General features: G+C 42.5%; 1 long non-coding RNA gene across 1 annotated transcript in view; it reads right to left on the bottom strand.

Moving 5' to 3' along the window:
* Window positions 1–9,329: 9,329 nt before the first annotated feature.
* Window positions 9,330–14,557, bottom strand: part of LOC122736970 — a 252,776-nt gene continuing 247,548 nt past the window's right edge. The window contains exon 4 of the long non-coding RNA XR_006354224.1: window positions 9,330–9,417. This is a non-coding gene — a long non-coding RNA (uncharacterized LOC122736970). The remainder of the gene's footprint in view (window positions 9,418–14,557) is intronic.

The raw sequence follows: 14,557 nt of genomic DNA on the forward strand, positions 1-14,557 counted from the left end.
CTTTTAATTTTCCTATTTCTGTAGGAGTCATCCTTAACTCTTCAATCTCATTCCTCCTCATACACATTAAGTTTTGAAGTCTTGTCAATTTTACCTCCTCAAGATTTCTCACAGCCACCCCCTTCACTCCACTCACACCACCTAATTTAGATACTCATTGCCTTTTGAGTGGATCATTGCAGTGGTATCCTAGTTGGTCTCCCTAATCCCTCTCCAACCCATCCTCCATATAGCTGTCAAACTGATATTTCCAAAGCATAGGTCTGACCACATCAGCCCCTGACTAGATCGTCCCCCCTCAACTAAGGGGGTGGGGCGAGGAAAATCACCTTTATTCGCCATTTAAAGCCCTTTAAAACATACAATCTAACTTCCCAAACTAAAACTGGCCTAAGCAATGATTCCTGGGCAGAATATTCTTTTTAGCTGCCTACTTTTGCACAGACTGTGTCCTACGTCTGGAACGCTCTCCCAACTCACCTTTGCTTCTCAAAAGTCCTAGTTCCCTTCAAGGCTCAGCTCATTTGCTGTGTATTTATATCCTTCTCTGTCTCTGCTCCATCCCTCCAGCTATCCGTTTAATCTATTTATCTCATACCATCTCTTGCCTAGATTATTCCAAGTCACCTAATTGGTTACCCTGTTTCAAGTCTCTCTTCCCTCCAATCCATATCATGTAACCTCTCTACTTAATAAATTCAAGTGACTTTTTAGGATTAAATATAAACTTCTATGCTTGGCACTGAAAGGTCTCCAAAATTTGGGCCCGACCTCATCACACATTACTCTCATCCATGATCCTCTATGATCCATCCGAACTGCCCCATTTGCTGTTCCTCACACAAAACACCCCATTTCCTGCCTCCATGATTTTGTACTCTTGTCCCCCAGGGCTGGAATGCTCTCTCTCCTTACTTTCAGCTCTTAGAATGCCTGCTTTCTCTCTCTCTCTCTCTTTTTTTTTTTTTTGGTGAGGCAATTGGGGTTAAGTGACTTGCACAGGGTCTCACAGCTAGTAAGTGTTAAGTGTCTGAGGCCGGATTTGAACTCAGGTCCTCCTGAATCCAGGGACAGTGCTCTATCCACTGCATCACCTAGCTGCCCCAGAACCCCTGCTTTCATTCAAGGCTCAGCTCAAGCACCATGTTCTGTGGGAGTCATTATCTGCTTCCCTAGATCCTAGTGTCTGCCCTTCCAAAGTTACCTGGTGTCTACTTCGTAATAGCTACTTTTGTACATGGTGTACATGGTCTCCCCTTTTAGAATGCAAGGTCCTTGAGGACAAGGGCCACTTTACTTTTGTTTGGGTATCTCCAATACTAGCACGGTGCCTGGCACAGAGTGAGTGCTTAAGGAATGCTTGATTCCCTCCCCCCTCCCAGCTTCCCCAGTAGAAGGGAGGGATTGTTTTACATTCATTTTTGTATTCAAAGGTGCTTCATAAATGTTTACTGGTCTACGACTGTCTTCTTTCCTTTTTCAAAATGGGGTCTTTTATCCCCTCTCCTGAGGACATCTCTCCCTTTCTCCACATTATAAAAATGCCCCTGATAGTAGTGGCTCAGGATGTTAGATCTACCCATGTTGTCAGTTTCCCAAGATACAGTTCATCTGGGTCTGGTAATAAACTCATTGAGGAACAGTCCAACAATCTTTTCAAAAATCTTTCCTTTTCTGTTATTTCTGTTCTGAAGATTGTTTTCCTTAACAGAGGAAGGAGAAACAAAACAAAAGGGGAGCCATTTGGCCTTCTCTTTCCTGTCCATTATCACATTTGCCTTGAGCAGACGCCCTCTTCCAATTTTGATCTTCCTCTTGACCCTAACAGCCCAAGAGCTCTTTCTGGGTACCCTTCACACTTGCTACCAGCCTTGCTCATTCTGGGTTCTTGTACAATTATTACAGGAACCTGCTGCTCCCCCGGAGTTTATATTTATACTGCTCCTCAACATATCTATTTAAAAAATCTAAGTTGATAATTCCCTGCCTATCTACACTGGTTTCCTGAGGCAGTAGCATCTTTTCTTCTACAGAATCGCTTTTGCCTCTTTAGATTTTCATTCCTGATAGCTTCACACTCCTCTTGGGCCAACTTCTCCTGTCTAATTTAGGTCTTGGCTATCTTTCTTCACTCTGATATTTTATTTCCTAAGGTTCTTTCTAGCTCAAACACTTTACATTTGAGGGAGGGAGGACAGAGATTCCCCTGCCTAGGCTGGGGACTGTGGGACATGTGGGGACCGTGCTCTGTTGTGATAACAGTACACAACTTGGGGTTTGAGTGGCTAATGATTATTTCATTGATGGCTAATGTTAGACCATTTGTGTAAAGACCAAAAAAGACACTTCAGAGCAATGCTGATTGGAGTGGGGTTCTTCTCTACCTTCCTCCCCACCACGGTTTCCATTTTCTGGGTCATCTCAGTACTAAGGCCTTTTCTGGGGTGAATTTTCAGGCAGCTCCCACATCCCTTTCACAAGATGTTAGCTTTGTAAGCCACTAACTGGTTTGGGAATTTCAAAAACCCAAGCAGATTCTTAGGAATAAGCAACATTCTCATTCTCTCTCTCTCTCTCTTTGTGGGGCAATGAGGGTTAAGTGACTTGCCTAGGGTCACATAGCTAGTAAGTGTCAAGTGTCTGAGGCCGGATTTGAACTCAGGTCCTCCTGAATCCAGGGCCGGTGCTTTATCCGCTGTGCCACCTGGCTGTCCCTAAGCAACATTCTCAAAAGGTAGATTGGATTAGTGCAACTGAAGGCTTTTCCCAGTTGTGAATAAAATAATATTTATTTGATTGAAGTCAGAGACAACCATCCAGAAGCAAACTTGTAGAAATAGGTTTTGTTTCATCATTTCTCTCTTCATAGGAATGAATATTGTTGGATGACTGTGATTTCACAGGTTAGGTATTGACATGACTGCATTAAGGCACCTGAGAGAAGGAACTCACTTGCTCTAAACATGGTAGATGCTAGTCTTCATTTACTGGATGTGATGAGAACTCAGATGAACAGTGCACATAGTGGTTTTTTGTTTTGTTTTGTTTTGTGAGGCAATGAGGGTTAAGTGACTTGCCCAGTGTCACACGGCTAGTAAGTGTCAAGTGTCTGAAGCCATATTTGAACTCAGGTTCTCCTGAATCCAGGGCCCGTGCTTTATCCACTGCACCACCTAGCTGTCCCTGCACATAGTGTTTTAATCAGATACACCTGGGAGGTGGAAACCTTGGTCTTTGCTGCCACTGGCCAAACTGAATGACTTCATATCCCCTGAAACACAAAACAGGCTTTCTTGCTTTTAGGCTTTTGTCATTGGTAAACTCAGGGAATGCTTTCACCCTCCTATCTCTACTGAAATTGTATATTCCTTCAAGGCATGTGTCCTAAAATTTAGAGCCTGAGGGAGCATTAGAGAGCATCTAATCCAGTGGCCCTCATTTTATAAAAGAGGACCCTGAGGCCCAAGAAAGTGAGGTAGCATGCCCAAGGGCACACAGGAAACCTGTGGTTGAAGTAAGACTCCAAACTCAACTTACTCCAACTTTAGTGTTCTTTCCACCATAACTTGAAGATGGGGAAAAAGCACTGGCTTTGGAGTCAAAGAATCTGGATTCAAATCTTACCTTTGACTCTTACTACTTGTGACTCTTTTCTTCCTCCTCAACTGCTTCCCCCCCCCGATCAAATTTCTACTCTGAGGCCTCACTCTTCTGTGATGATTCCCTTCCTGAGCCACTTCTCTACCTCCTTCTTGCCAAACACATTGGCCTGATGCGGATATTTGTCCTCTCCCCTTACTGCTGTCCAGATGTTTTTTATACGTTGTCTTCTTTTGTCAGAATGTAAGCTCCTTGAGGCTAGGGACTATCTTGTTTGCACGGTGCTTTATAATCAGTAAACACTAAATGCTCTGTCTGTCTATCCGTCCATCCCTCTTTTTGTGTGGCCTTGGGCAAGCTGATCACCTCCCTGGGCCTCAGTTTCCTCATCTGTAAAATAAGGGGGTTGATCTTGATGACCTCTGACATCCCCTCCAGCCCTAGATCCATGACCGTCATATGCTGATGAGGGGGAAATCCTTTCACTGTCTCCTGGGGCAGACATTCCCACCTTTAGCTAGCTCAAGTATCTTCCTTAGAGCAGAAACTTGTCTCTTGGCAACTTGTAGCCACTTTTTCTAATTCTGCCCCATGTGGCCAATCCCTCTTTCGGGGGACAGCCTTTCAAACAATCAAAGCTGGCAATAATGTCTTCCCTAAGTCTTTTCTCTAAAAATAGCATCCTCAGTTCCTTCACATGAAATTTGCAGGGCCTAATCTCATTCTTGCTTATTACCTGGTTGCTTCCTTCTGGTCACTCTCTAGTTTATCAATAGTCTTAAATTGAGGTGCCCAGAATTACAATACTCCACATGTGATGTGACCAAGTAAGAGTACAGGGCCACTAACCACTTTCTGTGTTGGGCTTTTTGTCTCTTAATGCAGCCTAGCACCACATTAGCAGCATTATATGCAACATGGAAAAACTAAAAACCTGCCCAATAAATATAGAACTCAAGCAAGGATACCCCCAATCTTCACTGGAATTTGGTACTGTGCTAGAAATCCTAACAGTAGCCATAAGGCAAGAGAAAGAAGTTAAAGGCATAACAGAACTATACCTATCTGCTGAGGACATGATGGTTTACTTAGAAAATCTTAGACACTCAGCAAAAACAGAACAAAACAAAAGAAAACACCAGAGAAAATCTTGCACTGCTGACTCCTATTTAGCTTGATGTACACTGAACTTCTCAGGTCTTTTTTAGACAAATAGGGCTCCCCAAACTTATAAGTTTGACTTTTGACCCACATATATGACTTTCTATTGGCCACACTTAAATTTCATTTGGTTAGATCGGGTGGGTCCATCATTGTAACTACCAAAATACATTTGGGGCTTTGTCATCTAGAGCTCTAAATATCCTTGCCAGCTTCACATCAAGTAAAACTGTAAAACTGAGATCACTGATAAAAATGTTGAGTCCAACAGAGCCAAAGGCATGTCCCTGAGGCATGTCATTAGAGAGATCTCCCTGCAAGTTGACATTAAGTCTTTAAAGTCTACTCTTTGGGTCCAGTCGGTAATCCATTCAACTCATAGGCTTTTGAGTACCTATGTGTTTAGATTGATTGAGGTGCTTTGAGATTATTCCTCTTTTTTTTTTTTTTTGCAGGGCAGTGGGGGTTAAGTGACTTGCCCGGGGTCATACAGCTAGTAAGTGTCAAGTGTCTGAGGCTGGATTTGAACTCAGGTCCTCCTGAATCCAGGGCCAGTGCTTTATCCACTGCGCCACCTAGCTGCCCCAATTCATAGGCTTTTAACATCTGAAGTGACCTTAGAAATGACTTCATTCAACCCTCTGCATTTTACAAATAGGGAAACTGAGGCCCAGAGTAGTTGAGGGACTTGCCCAAAGTCACACATCTAATAAGTCAATGTGGTGAAGTGGAAAGGACACTAGATTTGGAGTCTGAGGTATGGGATTCAAATTCTTTACTACTTGTGTGACCTTGGACCCCTAGACCTCTTTAGGCCTCAGTTACCTCACGTGTAAATGAAGGGGTTGGGCCAGATAAACCTTAAGGTTTCTTACAGCTCTAAATCTGTGATTCAATGAAATGGCAGAATGAGGATGTGGCCGGCCTTCAAGGCCAGGCTTCTTCCCCCTCCATCTTTCACCTTCTTTTGCTTGGTTCCTTTCCTCTTTAGATGTGACCAGGTCACCACCCACTGCCAGGGGATGACACCCTTCTCTTGGGATGAAGAAAAGGGAAGAAGCTCAGCTGAGACACATCAAATGCTAGGTTCAATCTGACCACAGTTTTCTTTGTGTAATTTGATCATTGACAATGCTATGCTAAGGTTTAGTAAAAATGCAGCAATTCAAACAGTTAAAGAAGAGAATCCAGCTTTCCAGACCGGAGTCCAGAATCCAGCTTTCCAGACTGGAGTCCAGAATCCAGCTTTCCAGACCGGAGTCCAGTTTCCTCCTGATGACATCTTACCACTTCAAGAAGACAAGAGAACTCAGAGACTTTATATGAACTGTTTTGTTTTGTTAGTTTTTACTATCTCCTTTCTGTTATAAGATACACCATATGTAACATGTACTCTCTGCAGAGGTCCTCCCTTTGCAAGACCAATGTCAAAGCGTAGGTTTATGAGGACAAAAAATTGCCCCTCTGGACAAAACTTTCCTCTCTTCCTTTTCTATATTGTTGTTCACATATTATTAGTTAGCAATAGTTATTATATTCTTTTTACTGTTCCGTCAAGGAAACATTTTGTTTCTTGAGGAATCAAAGGGGGGAATGTGGTAAAAAGTTTTTAACAGTCGGTTAGTGAATACGGAAAGACGCCAGTTTTTGAAGGACCACCCTTTCGGGGAGGAGACTGACGGCCGTGCATGGGCTATGCACGCCAGTCCAGCTGCTAAGCACTCCATGTCCGGGATGTGAGCTTAAAAGGCAAGGAGAGAACGGAAGTAGGAGGTCTTTTCGGCTCTCCTATTCACTGGCTGCGTGGCACAAACAGACGCTGACTGGAGTTCGACTCGGCCCAGCTTGTTGTAGCAGCACATGCTTGACATGGCTCTCCCCCCCCCAAAGGTGGCCTTGGGCTTTTGGTGAGTTTTATATGGAATAGAGACTAAGCTTAGACTTAAGACTATTTGTTTTGTATTTCTACTTTCCTATCCTTCTAATCAACATCACCAATAAAAGCTCTAACTAGAGACCAGAGGTTTCTTTAACTTACTGATCTGGGAGATAAAATAAGGGAAACAGTTAAAAGGGGAGGTTAATGCTCTAGTATCCAATTTTAAATCTCACATTTGCCACTTACTATTACTCCAGTTCTGGAACAAGGCAACACAAGAACTCAGGCAGACAAAGAAACCTGCCAATGCCCCCACTCATCACAAAGATGACCCACCAAGAGAAAGACCCTGGGTCAGACACTGGCTTCCAAAGCCACCTGGCTCCTCTAATCCTCTGTCTCTCCCTTTTACACACTCTCTTCCCTATTGCAGAGAGGTTGGCACATGCCAGACCCCTCCCTGTTCTGGGTGCTGGTAGATTCACTTGCCACATAGTCAGTTGTTTCTTACAGCCCGAGTTAGCAAGGGAATGTACCACATATAAAGTACTGTCTTGTTCTGCCTTTTGTTCTGGGGCTCCTCATCCTCCCTACAATATGATCCACAGCACTTCTAGTGCAGATTTAGGTAATCAGGTGGCATAGAAGGAGCTTCTTGTAGCTGGGTTTGTTGTTGGTGGTCAGTCATTTCAGTTGTGTTCAACTCTTTGTGACCTTTTTTGGGGGTTTTCTGGCAGAGATACTGGAGTGGTTTGCCATTTCCTTCTCCAGATCATTTTTCTTTCTTTCTTTTTTTTTTTTGTGAGGCAATTGGGGTTAAGTGACTTGCCCAGGGTCACACAGCTAGTAAGTGCCAAGTGTCTGAGGCTGGATTTGAACTCCGGTCCTCCTGAATCCAGGGCCGGTGCTTTATCCACTGTGCCACCTAGCTACCCCTCTCCAGCTCATTTTACAGATGAGGAAACTGAGGCAAACAAGGTTAAGTGACTTGCCCAGGGTAACACAGCTAGTGTCTGATGCCAGATTTGAACTCAGGTCTTCCTGACTCTAGGCCCAGTGCTCTAACCACCATGCCACCTCACTGCCCTGGTAGGTGGTACCTTCTGCTATGCTTTTGCTTTAGGCTGTTTAAGATGAACTTCAACAAAATTTAAAGAAGGGACAATGAGGGCAATAGAGGGGCCCAGTGCTATAGAGAGCTAAAAGAACTCTTGTCTAGGAGAAATGGTGGCGAGGAAGAGGATGCCCAACACACTAAAATGACATTACTAGCTGAGTGAGTCAGAACCTCAATAATCATTAAGGACTTTGTATAAAGAACTTGGCTAGGTACCAGGGATACAAGGATAGATGTGACACATGGCCTGCTCTCAAGGAATTTACAATTTACTAGGGAAGAAAGAGAAAGACAGAGGTGCAAATAATAGAGGCAGCATGGTATAGTGGATTCTGGAGTCAGGAAGACCTGGATTCAAATCTGGCCTCAAACACTTACTAGCTGTGTTACCCTGGGCAAGTCACTTAACCTGTTTGCCTCAGTTTCCTCATCTGTAGTATGAGGAGCTTGGGCTCCATGGCTTCTAATGTCCCTTCCAGCCCCAAGCCTATAATTCTTTTTTTTTTTTTTTTTGGTTACCAAGCCTATAATTCTAAGAACTATGATACAAATGAGAATGAGATAAAGGGCAAAGGAGAGACGCAAAGGAAGTGCTATAAGAACTATGAGGAGGAAAAGGCCATTTCAGCTAAGAAAGTAAATAAAGGCTCCATGGAGGATATAATACCTCTGTTGTGCCTCAACAGACTTCAATAGATGGGAGATAGATGTAGGGACAGTCCAAACATAGGTTATAGCGTGAGCAAAGGCAGAGAAACAGGAGAGGGAAGGAAAGATGTTTATTGAGTTGAACTGAAAAGAGCTGAGGAGGGAGTATAGTATAGTCAGTCAATAAGCATTTATAAGCACATACTATGCATCAGGCACTGTGCTAAGTACTGGGGATACAAATGCAAAAAGAAAAAAGAAAAAAAAAAGTAGTCCCTGCTCTTAAGAAGTTTATGGTCTGGGGAAGCTAGGTGGCACAGTGGATAAAACACCGGCCCTGGATTCAGGAGGACCTGAGTTCAAATTCGACCTCAGACACTTGACACTTACTAGCTGTGTGACCCTGGGCAAGTCACTTAACCCCCATTGCCTGCCAAAAAAAAAAGATAGGGTAATGCCATACCACAGAGGGTCTTGAATGCCACGATCACTTAATTCAGTAGGCAATGGGGAACCATTGAAAGTTTATGAGGTAAAGGATGACATATGAAAGCAGGGTGTAAGGAAAATTACTTGGGCAGTAGTGGGGCACATGGATTGGAAAGGAGCTAAATTACAGGCAGGAAGACCAGCAAGGACCCTATTTCATTCTTCTAGGAAATAAGGGATGAGAGCCTGAAGTAGGGTAGCTACAGTAGGGGTGAAAAAAGAAGAGATATAAGGACAGTTTCCTCTTTAAGGGACCAGCTGTTCTAGTTCCTCCCAGAGGACTGGGCAGAAGGTGCAGAGATGTTTTCAAAATAAAAGGATCCCAAAATGACAACATTCAAGAATACCCTCAACTGACTAATGTTTTAGCCTTTTTCTTTCACATTAGCAGCAGGCTTAGTATACTATGTATACTATTCAAAGAAAATATGATGGCTTGTTTTATTCATTTCAAAAAACACTCAAAAGATAATAAAATAGCATATAACTCTACATACCTTGTCCCACTGTACTCAGATTTTCCCTGTAAGAAAAACAAAGAGATGATTTAGCATTTTAAAAAACATAAATAGCTTATATCTAAAGAACTTTTAAATTTGCAAAGTCTCAGAAAGGTCAGGTGACTTTACCAGGGTCACACTACTCATGATGAGTTAGGGCTTGTGTTCAGGTCTTCTAACTCTAAAACCAGTATGCCCTTTTATTTTAACTACATCACACAAGGCCTCCCCTCCAGACCTCGGTGGCCTCCTTGGATCAAAGATGCAACTCAAACACCCCTCTCTGCATGAATGAAGCCTGTCCTTATCCTTTCAACTGCTTCCAGCATACTCTCCACAACTACTTGGTATTTGTGTTTATTCTGCAACTATTTACAGGTGTACACAATTGTAATCTCCTTGAAACTAAATGTAAATTCACTGGATGTAGAGATTGTGCTGTTCTTTGTACTGGTAATCCCGCTGTCTACCACAGAGAATGGCACAGAATAGATGCTTGTTGATTGACTGATTGATTGTGAGGTGGAAGGGATGTCACAAATGATCAAGCCCAATCCCCTCATTTTCCAGATAAAGGGAAGGAAAAGGCTTGCTGGATGTCACATAGGGAAGGAAGAGCAAAGTTGTTCATAGATTTAGTAAGTAACAGGCTGCTCTTCTCCCTGTAGAGAGGAGACAAGTCAGGAGCTAGAAGGTCCCTTTGTCCAGATCTGGCCAGAAAGCTCTGGCTGATTCTAACAGGATGAGAAGGCTCTCTGTATAGACACAGACTGTGTGCTTGCTCTCCAAGAATTAGTCTAGCTAAACGTAAAGAGTCACATAACACCAAAGTTAGGCATCAGCAGATAAACTTTTTGACCAGAGGAATTCATAAAGAACATTTATTTAAGGTTTAAAGGGGCCACAATCTGCATCAATGGAAGGAGGACTCATAGAGATGAAATTACAGATCTTTCAAAGAGGTAAAGTATTTGAAAGACAAAACAGCCTACATGGACTTAGATGGAAGAATATCAGAGACAAAAGGGACATTAAGGATCATCTAGTCCAAGGTTCTTAACTTTTTTTTTTTTGCAGACTCCTTTGGAAGTCTAGTGCAGTCTAAGGACCCTTTCTCCCAATGTTGTTTTTAAATGCATAAAATAAAATACATAGGATTACAAAGGAAACCAATTATATCCAAATATAGTTATCAAAATATTTTACAAATAAGTTCATAGGCCCCAGATTAAGACCCCAGTCTTTCCATTTTACAGATGATGAAAGTGAGACTAGAAGAAAAGACTTGTCTGAGGTCACACAGTTAAAGCAAAACTAGAACCCCAGTCCTTGGACCCTTTCCAAAATGACAGAAGAGTGTCACTGCTTCTCCCAAGCAAATGCCTTGAAGGGATCTCTAAGAAATTATCGATACACACAAGGTTGCTCACAAATTACCAGTGTAAGGAAAATGCTACTAAATCCCTGAGTGTTTGACCAAGTGGAATTTATATCGGGAATGCAGGGCTGGTTCAAAATCAGGAAAACTATCAACATAATCGACCACATCAATAACAAAACTAACCCAAATCATATGATTATCTCAATAGACACAGAAAAAGCTTTTGACAAAATACAACACTCATTCCTATTAAAAACATTAGAGAAAGGCAGCTAGGTGGCGCAGTGGATAGAGTATCGGCCCTGGATTCAGGAGGACCTGAGTTCAAATCCAGCCTCAGACACTTAACACTTACTAGCTGTGTGACCCTGGGCAAGTCACTTAACCCCAATTGCCTTGTGGAAAAAACAAAACAAAACAAAAAACACTAGAGAGCATAGAAATAGGTGGAGCTTTCCTTAAAATGATAAGCAGTATCTACCTAAAACCATCAGCAAGCATTATATGTAATGGGGATAAGTTAGAGGCATTCCCAATAAGATCAAGGGTGAAACTGGGATGTCCATTATCACCTCTATTATTCAATATTGTACTGGAAATGTTAGCTTTAGCAATAAGAGAAGGAAAAGGAATTGAAGGTATTAGAATAGGCAAGGAGGAAACAAAACTATCACTCTTTGAAGATGACATAATGGTATAGAGAACTAAAAAGCTACTTGAAACAATTAACAACTTCAGTAAGTTGCAAGATAGAAATAAATCCCTCAGTATTATAAAGAGCATTAAAGGTACCCTAAGTGTTTGCTTTTCTCCAAAGCCCAGGATAACAGCCCAGGTAGGCAGAAGGCCTGGATTCTAGGCCTGCCTGCAGCCCACGCTATCTGTGTGGCCCTGGGTTTGTCAGCTCTCAGCTCTTGGGTTCAACAGTCTTTCCAGTCACATGGCAATATAATCTTAATACTACCTAACTCACGGGGTCTTTGCAAAGAAAGTAGTTTGCAATTGTAAAACAAGACAGAAATGAGAACTGTTATTATCATCATCTCATACCTGACAGGGAATCTAGACATCCACACAGTCAGTTCCTTAAAGAAGGGAGTTTTTGCACTTTTTCAGAAAAACAAAATGCCTCTTACAAAACCTTGTATTCTTCCACTCAGTGATGTCTAGTCCCCAAACATTTACAATGGTTAAAGTCCAGTATGTCTAACATGCCAGTTCAAGGGGAAAAAACAACAGCAAAACACACCAAAAAGTCAGGAACTGCCATGGGTTGTGTTTTTCCATCTCGGGTTTGGAGTTTAAACTATTTCAGCCACGTGCAGGGGTAGACTTAGAGGTGGAAAAAGGCAACCTCTGGAGCAAACCAATTAACCTCAAATGGAAGAGCTGACAGGTTCATGACTACACCCAGAAGCCAACTGATGTTGCCTGCTGACCTCAGTGGGCGAGGGAGATGAAAGGGAATGGAAACGTAGAATCCCGTGATTAGTCCCCTTGGGATGAGTTCAGGAAAGAGGGGAAGGGGGTGGGCTGTAAGTCATCTAACCATGCGTGATCGGCTCCCTTTCTTCAGGACCATCCCAGTGCCTTGGGATCTCATTCATAGAGTTGAAAGGGACAGTAGAGATCATCTAGAGGCTAGGGGATCTTAACCTGGGGTCCATAAACTTGTGTGGTTTAAAAAAATATATATATGAGAAATGTATTTCAACATAATTTGTTTACTTTGCAATCTTATGCATTTTATCTCATGCATTTATTATTATTATTATTATTATTATTATTATCATCATCATCATCATCATCATCATCATCATTGCAGGGCAATGAGGGTTAAGTGACTTGCCCAGGGTCACACAGCTAGTAAGTGTCAAGTGTCTGAGGCCAGATTTGAACTCAGGTCCTCCTGAATCCAGGGCCTGTTCTTTATCCACTTTGCCACCTAATTGCCCCCATCTCATGCATTTAAAAACATGATTTTGAGAAGAGGTCCATAGGCTTCACCAGACTGATTACCAAAGGGGTGCAGGACACAAAAAGAGTTAAGAACTCCTAGTCTAACTGTCTCATTTTGTTTTTCTGTGGCTTTTTTGGGGGGGGGGCAGGCAATGGGGTTAAGTGACTTGCTCAGGGTCACACAGCTAGTAAGTGTCAAGTGTCTGAGGCCAGATTTGAACTCAGGTCCTCCTGAATCCAGGGCTGGTGCTTTATCCACTGCACCATCTAGCCGCCCCTGTCTCATTTTATAGATAAGGAGACTAAGGCTCAGATGGGGAGGGGATTTGCTCAAGGTTGCAAACTTAGAATTTGAACTGCAGTTATATTCCAACCCCAGCAACCACACCACTGGATTATGTGACCTCTCTGCTCTCTCCTCTGAGTGCTAACACTTCTGACAGGCTGGTGTGCCAGTCAGTATGAGGCACTTGGTATATTTTACCTTGTCTTATCCCCTCCCCCCTTTTTTCTCTGTTGGTATTTTCTTTCCTTTTGTCTCAAGGTTAGGCTCAAGTCATTCCTGCTTTATGATTTCCTCCCTTATTCCTCTAGTAGGTGAACATCTCTCCCTCCTGTGAGCAACTATCGGGACTCACTGTCCTAACAAGAGGCAGCATGGCCTAATGGACAGTGCTGAACTTGGAGTCAGGAAGACCTGGCTTCCAATTCTGCCTCTGGCACTTACTAGATACCAAGTCATTGAACCTGTATATGCCTCAGTTTCCTCTTTTGTAAAAGGAGGACAACACTTCTAGCCAGTATATATCACAGGGTTTTTTTGGTGAGTCTTAAATGAGATAATACATGTCAAGTATTTTGCAGACTTCTTCATGTATAAGATGAGAGGCTTGGACTCTAAGGTCTCGTCTAGTTCTAAATCTATGATCCTGTGAAAGCACTTTATTAATTATTGCTTGGCACCTGTTGTCTTTCATCTCTAAATTCTGTGAGGTTATGAGAATGGCAGCTGGAGAGGATCATATTCTATGCTCCAAGGTCCCATCTAGCTCTGACTTTCTATGTTCTAAGGCACGTTCTGGATCTAATGTTCTTTGTCATTCAGTTGTGTCCAACTCTTCATGACCCTGGGGAACAAAGCATGCCAGTGTTGTCCATGAGGTTTTCTTGACAAAGATACTAGAGTAGTATGCTATTTCCTTCTCCAGTGGATTAAGGCGAACAAGGTTAAGTGACTTGCCCAGGGGCACACAGCTAGTATGTGTCTGAGGCCAGGTTTGAATTTAGGTCTTCCTGACTCCACATTGAGTGCTCTATCCACTGAGCCACTCAGCTGCCTCAATGTTTTATTAGGTCCCTTTAAAGTCTATCCTAAAGTCAGATTCTGCTGTAACTTTCTACATTCATCTTTCTAGTTCTAATATTCTGTGTTCTAAATATAGAGGAGCATCATGGTATAGTGGATACCTGGGTTTGAACCTTAGTTTCTTTTTTAAAAAAAGATGGTCATAGAGGCACTATGACCTACAACATATTTTGAGTTCTTGTTTCCTTTTTCCTTTTAAAAAATAAATTTCTAGTGATACACTTTATTTTTATAGCTCCTACATTTCCCAACATATCCCTCCTTATTCCCTGACCCAGAGAATCACATATTATTATTATTATTATTATTTTTTTGCGGGACAATGGGGGTTAAGTGACTTGCCCAGGGTCACATAGCTAGTAAGTGTCAAGTGTCTGAGGCCGGATTTGAACTCAGGTACTCCTGAATCCAGGACCAGTGCTTTATCCACTACGCCACCTAGCTACCCTGAGAACCA

The sequence above is a fragment of the Dromiciops gliroides genome, chromosome 1, assembly GCF_019393635.1.
Source record: "Dromiciops gliroides isolate mDroGli1 chromosome 1, mDroGli1.pri, whole genome shotgun sequence".
NCBI classification, from domain to species: Eukaryota; Metazoa; Chordata; class Mammalia; order Microbiotheria; family Microbiotheriidae; genus Dromiciops; species Dromiciops gliroides.